Below are 8,801 nucleotides of genomic sequence, written 5' to 3'. Positions count from 1 at the left end.
TAAATAAATAAATAAATAAATAAATAAATAAAAAAGAAAACAAAAATTCCTGGCATGTAGGAAGACTGGCCGGCCTGCATTCTAGTCCTGAATTTGCCTTTTGTTCTCTGTGAGGCTTTGGGCAGGTCACCTCAGCTCTTTTGATGGGCAGTTTCCTCATCTAAAGCAGATCTGGCCCTGTGTAGCAGTATTCATGTCTGTTCAGTGGTTTACCAGTCCCTTTGCTAACCCTTGTTTTACTTTGATCTCACATCTGTGCCTTGTAGATAAGCACTCTGTGGGCTGTTGGCTATTTTACCATCACTTGATAATTGGGTATCTCCAATTTGGTTCTTTTCCAGCTACCAGTGGTAGGACTAGAGTGTAGTTCTGACCCTCATCTCTGGAACCCTTTCTCACCCCTGCAGGCTCCTCTCCAGTGGAGAAACTCACCTTATTTTCATGTACTGTGATACAAAGAAAGGTTTTTTAAGGGTCATTGGAGGGCAAGCATTTGAAGGAACTAGAGTAGCCTGGCTAATGACCTGGTGCAGTGGCTGAGTTACAGCTGGTCTGGAGGGCAGATGATCCACAAGGTTGGGTCTGGGGTCAGTTAGTAGTTGAGGATGGGGGCGTTGGGAGCAGATCAAGGCCAGGACTGAAATAGCCTAGGAAAAGTGTTGAAAAACAGAAAACAGTCATTGAGAGAACTGCTCCAGGTTGAGGGGATGCTCTAGGAATGGTAGCTTTGCTGGAGGTTCAGCTCAGGCTCCTGGGGGTCAGATACCAGTACTTGGAGGCCTCAAGAAAACAGTGGGAGCCAGCCCCATAGGGCTTAGCTGGGCAAAGGAGAGACATTTTTAAGGCTGTGAGCAGGCATGACAGGCATTACTGGAGAGCCCAGAAACAAGGATTTGGCACATGCAGGCTTACGTGCAAATTGCAATTCTGCATTTCTGTAAAATAGGCAGCAAAGGAAAATGTGTAATAGATGGACCAATCTAAAGATAGCCTGGAAAAATGAACTCACTTAAGTAAAAACCAAGCAGTTTACTTCCTGCTCACTAGCAGGTCGAAGCCTAATCTTTAAAACTGATGTCCTTATCTCAGAGCTCCCCAGGTGATAATATTAGCCCTCACTGACATGGTCTCTATCCTCTCAATAAATACCTTTCCCTGGAACAACAACGATAAAAATGTAGCTTTCTAGCCCACGGGGCTGTTTTTTGATTCCTAATATGCCCTGAACTGAACTCCTTGGTTTATGGAAGAAGCTCAATGTGAAACTGCAGATCGACTCTTTCATCACAATCCTTTTAATTACTGCACGTACCCAATTTTATTATCCAATTATGGGTAAGATTAAAGTTCATCAAACTACATGTTTTATGTGAAGTTCCTTCATTTCCAAAAGATCAGTGGAACATTAAAGAACAAATGAAACAGTCAGTTGCAGATTATACAGGTTGATTTATTATTGATCTTCCATAAACAGCAAAAACTGGCTCTGATATTTTCCCCAGCATAATAGGCCTATGTATACAGTACCCTGTATATCTTTTCATTTCAGCCTTGAAAAAAATACGATATATCCCCAGTGGGACTCATAATTTCGCTGAATGTATAGTGCTTAAGGCTCCACAGCGCCCAGCCAGTTTGTTACAGCAGATGGATGAGAGCCCACTGTTTCATGAAATTACTTTTGAATATTTGCAGGATGACCTTTTCCCACACTATCCCATGAAAATGCATTAACTCCTTCTGCACAAGATGGAAAAATGCTTTGCCGAACCATGCTCCTGCAAGGTGAAACGTGACAGCTTTTAATATAAAATCTTTCCTGACGTGTTCCCCACTGTCAAAAACAATCTGTTTCCTAGAAGTTCCCTTTCAGAGAGAGGAAAGTGGAAGGAGCAAACGCAACTCCTGGGTGACATTTACCAAGGTCACACAGCTGGTGGTGGGTGGTGCCAGGATTATAATTCAGGTCTGGCTATCTCCAAAGTGTTTGCCTCTTCCATGTCCCTGGAGCACATTGTTTATGCCTGTATTGTAGCTTTATCCTTTTCTTCCCTTTTATTTGAGCAATTTTAGCCCATTTTCCTTCCATCATAACGTGAGCTTATGGTTTTATGTCTGTTCCTCTTTGCCACCACTTCAAGTGTACCTTGCATTTAGTAGCTAATTGGTGTATCAATCAGGGTTCAATCATAGAAGCAGAACCACCAGGAGGTCCTGCATGTATTAATACATATCAGGTTTTGTTATAGGATTTGTTAGAGGAATTTGGCTTTTGCATCTTGTGCTAGAGCTTGAAGTCCACATACCAGGTTGTTGGGTAGAGAAGATGGATGTGAAGTAGGGGAGAGCGAGAGAGTGCTGGAACCCCCAAGCACAAGTTGGAGACCATGGGATGGACTGGGTCCTGGGTTGCTTCTTTTGCCTCTGACCTTGATGGTATAGGTGTTCTACAAAAGCCGGGGCCCCTCATCCTGCAACCAAGCATATGTTCCTGGCTTGGGAGTTGGAGAAGCTGAAGCAGGATGCAGGGGAAGCTGGAGCAGTTGCAGGCCTGGCTGCAAGTCAGATCAGTGGCAGCATGCGGGAGCAAAAGGCTGCTGCTTCTCTTCTCTGCAAATCTCCCATAAGGATCTCCCTTGGGCCCTGCCCTAATGGGAAACCTACAGGAGAGGGAGTTCTGGGAAATGTAGTTCATCTTAACCAAGTTGTCACATTAGAAAGTCACTGTGGTCCACTTCTGTCAACTTGACACCCACATGGATTGCCTTCAACCACTCTCCAAATAAAGACAAGAGCAGAGTCATGCTTCTGCATAACATGACACAACCAATGCACATAGAGCCAAACACTTTCTCACCCTTTCCCCAGAAGAGGGTGGAAAACCCCTTTTTGTCTTGCAGTAAGTCTACTCTTGTCTTAGCTGCTTCATACTCCCCCTTTGATACATGTAACTTAAATCCTGAGATACACTTGCAGTTGCTACTAACCCCATCTATGTAGATGATAAAGGAATGGCAGAGGTGGAAACACATATGTGGTTCATATATATGAACATGTATATAAAAATTAGAAAGACATACTCACAAATATTATAATCCTTATTTCTGCAACTGGTCACATGGTCATAGCTGGTATTTACAACCACCTTTATTCATTGTTCATTCAACATTTCCTTTGCCTTCAGCAAGAATGGCAGGTTGTAGGTCTAGGCCAGGAATCAGAAAACGTTTTTTGTAAAGGGTCATATATTAAAATGTAGGCTTTGAGGACCATTCAGTCTCTATCACAACTACTCAACTGGGAATAGCTGTGTTACAACAATAACTTTATTTACCAAAACAGGATTTACCAAGCTGGATTTGGCCTGTGGGCTATAGTTTGCTGATCACTGGCCACGGCCATGAGCAGTCCTGCCTGAATTGGGTTGTATTTTAGTTTTACGTTAACTTTAGTCATAGAACAAGGGAGTACTAAAAGGCACCCCAGAGTATTTCCTGAATCCCAGACATGCTCCTCCTTACCCTATTACGTAGGACCAACCCATTTCACTCGTGAGAGTCAGGATCAATCATTCCCACTAGTGCAGTGACCCCTGTTGCCTGATGACTCAATGACAAGAGGGGCTCAGAGTGGCTGGGTGGCAGACTCAGCATCCAGGTCAGTGGAACCACTGGTGTGTCCCTTGGTGGAAACATTCTTCTCTGTGGTTGTGAGACCTCTAGGCACAGAGCCTAACGTCATTGGGATGAAAAGTGTAACTTTTGTTAGTAGATACCTAAGGATAATAGGGAGATAAGCCACTTTGTCCCTGGTTAGAAGCTGCTGGCCCCTGATGGAAATACTAGAATTTAGCAGTCTCCATATTTTTATTCAGTTAGCAAACACTTATTAAGTACCTACTGTGGTGCCTGGCACTGGCTGGAATGCAATGGTCACCAAGACAAAGATTGTTGCTCCCTTTCTGGAGTTCCCAGTCTAGCAGTGGAGATAGACATTACACAAATCAACAGACACAGAGTTACAAATGGATGCTATGATCAAAAATAACAGAGGGGACCTACTTTAGTTAGGGGGCCATAGAAAGCCTCTCTGAGAAAATGACTTTTAAGATGAGACCTGAAAAATAAGAAAAGTAGATTTATGCTAGGACCGGTGGGAAGCGCATCCGAGGCAGGGAACAGCTTGATAAAGGCCCTGGTTTTTTTCCAGTCCAGTTTGGGTGAAGAGTGAGCCATGGAAAATGTGGTGTAAACTTGGAGAGAGAGTCACAGGATGGATTATGCAAGGCTGCATGGCTAAATGGTTAGGATTTTATGCACTGGGTACATTGGACAGCCATGGAAAGGTGTTAAGCAAGGAAGTAGCTGCTTTGGTTGCTGGTGGAGAGTGATTGGTAGGAGGGCAGGAGAGGATGTGAGTAGATAAGGCAAGAGGCCCTTGCAGTCATCCCAGTAAGACATGAGGGCACCTTGGGTCAAGTGATTGTTGTGAAAATAAGTGGGTGGATACTGAAGATATATTTCGAAGGTAGTATTGTTAGTGCTTGCTGAGGGTTTGATTGTAGAGGAAAATGGAAAAGGAGGAGTCAAGGATGACTGTCAGGTTTGGGTCAGGTGGGTGCCTCTGCTATGTATGTACTAGAGAAGATTGGCAGAAAGAGAGGGTGAAATGAATTTTTTATTGTAGTAAAACATATATAACATAAAATTTATCATCCTAACCATTTTAAAGTATACAGTTCAGTGACATTAAGTACGTTCACATTATTGTACAGTCATCACCATCACCCATCTCCATAATTTTTCCATCATCTCACTCTGAAACTATGTGACCATTAATCAGTAACTCTTCATTCTCTGACCCCCCTCCTGCCCTTGGCAACCACTATGCCATTTTCTGTTTCTATGAATTTGACTACTCTAGGACCTTGTATGAGTGGAATCATATAGTATTTATCTTTTTGTGATTGACTTATTTCACTTAGCATTATATCTTCAGGATTCTTCCATGTTATAGCATGTGTCAGAATTTCCTTCCTTTTCAAGGCTGAGTAATATTCCATTGTATAGATATACCACATTTCATTTATCTACTCATCTCTCAATGAACACTTGGGTTGCTTCCACTTATTGACTATTGTGAATAGTGCTGCTATAGACATTGATGTACAAATAAGGGCTGAAGTTCCTGCTTTCACTTTTCAGAAGTAGAATTCCTGGACTATAGGAGAATTGTGTGTTTAACTTTTTGAGAAACCATATTGTTTCCATAGCAACTACACTATTTACATTCCCAGCAACAATGCACAAGTGTTGCAATTTTTTATACCCTTGTCAACATTCATTTTTAAATAATAGTCATTTTAACGGATGTGAAATGGTGCCTCATTGAGGTTTTGACTTACATGAAATACAAATTTAAGTTTTGACATACTGGGCTTAAGATTCTTGTGAGACATCCCAGTGGAGGTGTCAGACAGACAGTTGGATGTCAGAGGCTGGAGTTCTAAAGAAAGGTAGGGTTAGAGGTTAATGTTCATGTCACCAGCACATAAGTGACTGTGCAGGGCCTGGAGGAGGCCACTGAGAGAGTTAAAGGAGAGCACCCAGAGTGGGTCCTGTGGAAATCAACCACATAGAGGTCGGGGAGAAGAGGGAGAGAAAAGCCATTGCAGTATGGGGAAGTGGGAGAGTGGTCCTGTAGAAGCCCAGAGAAGAAGCTGCTTCAAGAAGGATGGGGTGGCCACTTGTGTCAGGGAAGCTACGAGGCCAGGTGAATTCAGGTAGCTTGGGTCACCTAGATGCTGTGCTGGTGCAGAAGGAATTTGAGGAGCTGGGGCTCCAGCAAGTGTGAAGTGAGCTTGAACCATCATGGATGGTTTTCATTGTAGTCACTGAGGTTACTGCTTTCAGAAACTGTATCATTCAATTATGCATTCCCTGTCTGCAGGTTGATGGAACCTGCAGAAGTGCCCATTGTCCTTTCCTGTTTTAAGTGGGTGGAGGACAGTTTTCCATGAGGTTCCATATTAGGCCTTGCTAAAGCCTCTTTCTGGAACAGAGGGTCAGCAAAATTGTTGGGTCCAAAAGAGGGATGCTTATGCAAATTGGGATGATAGTTGGGATGATAGTTGGCTCTGTGAGTGTCCTGATACATAGAAATGTATGTCATTTAGGGCTTGCATTGTTTGCATATGACAGAAAACTCATCTAACTGTGGTGTAATCACACAAAAGTTGGTTTTTTCACATGTAACAAGAATACTAAAGAAGCCTGTTCAGGACTGGTTCAGTTCCTTAAAGGAAAAACCAAAAGTCCAATTGTCCAGGTTTCATTTGGCCCTCTGCTTTGCCATTCTTAATGTGTGAGTTTTATCTTCATGGTTGCAAAATGGCTGCTGTTCTTCCAGCCTTCACTTTCACATTCCAGGCAGAAAGAAGATAGAAAGGCAAAGGCACAGACCATGCCAGCTGAGTCGGTTTTGTTTTCCTAAGTTCTCACACAGTAAACTTCTGTTTGCATCTCATTTGCTGGATGGGTTCACCTAGTCTAGCTGCAGAGGAACTGGAGAGGTATTTTTAATTGGACATATTGCCATGCTGAACAAAATCCGAGTCCTATTGTTGGAATAGAATATGGAGAGAAGGAGAGAATGGACATTAGCTAAGTCACTAGCAGTGTCTGCTGCAGCTAGGAAGAAAGAGTAATGGGCTGGGGGTTCAGGAGAGGAGGAAGCAGAGCATAAGAAAGAGTAAGGGTCGGCGGTGGTGGCTCATGCCTGTAATCCCAGCACTTTGGGAGGCCAAAGCGGGTGGATCACCTGAGGTCAGTTTGAGACCAGCCTGGCCAACATTGTGAAAACCCATCTCTACTAAAAATAAAAAAGTTAACTGGGTGTGGCGGCACACGCCTGTAGTCCCAGCTACTTGCAAGGCTGAGGCAGGAGAATCACCTGAACCTGGGAGGCGGAGGTTGCAGTGAGCTGAGATTGCACCACTGCACTCCAGCCTGGGTGACAGAGTGAGATTCCATCTTAAAAAAAAAAAGGCTGGGTGCGGTGGCTCACGCCTGTAATCCCAGCACTTTGGGAGGCTGAGGCAGGTAGATCGTGAGGTCAGGAGATCGAGACCATCCTGGCTGATAGGGTGAAACCCTGTCTCTACTTAAAATACAAAAAAAAAAATTAGCCAGGCATGGTGGCAGGCGCCTGTGTTCCCTGCTACTCGGGAGGCTGAAGCAGGAGAATGGCATGAACCCGGGAGGCGGAGCTTGCAGTGAGCTGAGATCGCGCCACTGCACTCCAGTCTGAATGACAGAGGGAGACTTTGTCTCAAAAAAAAAAAAAAAAAGAAAAGAAAAAAATAGAGAGCAAGGCCACTGATGCCTCAGTGGTGCTCATTATAAAGCTGAAATGTCATGTCAGCAGTTTTTAAACGGTGCTTGAACTATTTTCACCTCTTTCTAAATGCGTCTTTCTTGACTCAGCAAATACCTAAAATGTTTCCTGTTACTCTAATTTGTATACTCATTTGAATCTCCTTCTTTACAAATACCCAACTTGTGAGACCATAACATTTTTCTTTATTTATGAACAATTCTTTCTGGCTGTTTAGGAAAAGAAAAAGATGGATAATTAAAAAACGCATAATTACCCCAAAACAACATAAATTCTACTTTGGTGTCCCAGGAGGGAACTCTATCCTGGAGAATTCATGAATGCCTGACCTGGACAATTGTAATGAAAAAAAGTCTCAGGAGACCAACATTTTGAATTATTGATTAGAAGGGATTTTTCAGGCTCTTTTTGCTTAATTATGCACTCTAAAAGAGGTGCCGCAGACAGAGGGAGAGACTGAAGATGCAGAGGTTTAGACTAGGTGAGAGATGGGAAACTGCTGTATTGTGTTTACCTTTTTATGAAGCTGTACCTTTGGAGTTCATGGGCAGTGGCTCAAAAAAAAAGGGGTCTTGAAGGAAGAGCGTAAGGATTGAATAATGAGTTCCATGCTTGCTTCCACAGCACAGATACCAAATTTGTACCGATACAGAGATGAGCAAGGCCCCTTTGCAAGGATGACATGCAAATTTGTGAAGCATTCCATGAACCAAAAAAAAAAAAAAAAAGAGAGATCCCTGCTAGTCTTTTGACAAAGAGATTTCTACATATGAATACTGTGCTTATCCCGTGGGGTGGACAGGTGGACCAGGTGCCTCCCTTCACTGCACACTTACTCTGAGAATCCTGGCATCTTGACACAGGCTCCCCAGAACCCCATTTTCCTGAGAATCATGTGCTGGGCTTCCTGGGAGAAATAGTAGAGAGGCATTCTGGGATGAAGGCCTGATTTGGGGGTAAAGGGATCAAGATTTTGGAACTAAGGCTGCTCTATGCTCACAAAGGAACATCTGAATAACCTAGAAAGCATCCCGGGAAGGGTCAGTTGCTGGGCCTGGTTTCTAACTAGGATGCTCTTTTGTGGGTAATGCTGGGTGCTGTCATTCTGGTGGCTGCTAAGCCAGCCCTGGGATGCTTGTCACCAAGTCCTGTCAAGTTGGCAGTGCCCTCTGGGATCCTCTGCTGCTTTCTGCCTTGCTGGCTGCATTCTGTGGCCTTCTCTCATCTCAGTCCATCCAGAAGCTGCTGCATGTGTTCCTTGCTCTCCTAGAATGCTCCCCGGCCCCTTCGCCCTCAGACACAGTGGGTGACCCCCTCCCTCTATCAGAACTCTGCTTACTTGTCACTTCCTCCAGGAAGACTGCTGGCACCTCCTTTTCCTATACTAGGTCAAGGCCTCCTGTTAA

At 43.8% G+C, this 8,801-nt stretch overlaps 1 pseudogene; it reads left to right on the top strand.

Annotated features, from left to right (window-relative positions):
* The first annotated feature begins 8,007 nt into the window (after positions 1 to 8,007).
* Positions 8,008 to 8,107, top strand: LOC111527213 (annotated as a pseudogene).
* The last annotated feature ends 694 nt before the right edge of the window (positions 8,108 to 8,801 follow it).

The sequence above is a fragment of the Piliocolobus tephrosceles genome, chromosome 6, assembly GCF_002776525.5.
Source record: "Piliocolobus tephrosceles isolate RC106 chromosome 6, ASM277652v3, whole genome shotgun sequence".
Lineage (NCBI taxonomy): Eukaryota > Metazoa > Chordata > Mammalia > Primates > Cercopithecidae > Piliocolobus > Piliocolobus tephrosceles.
This window is presented reverse-complemented; position numbering and strand designations above follow the sequence as displayed.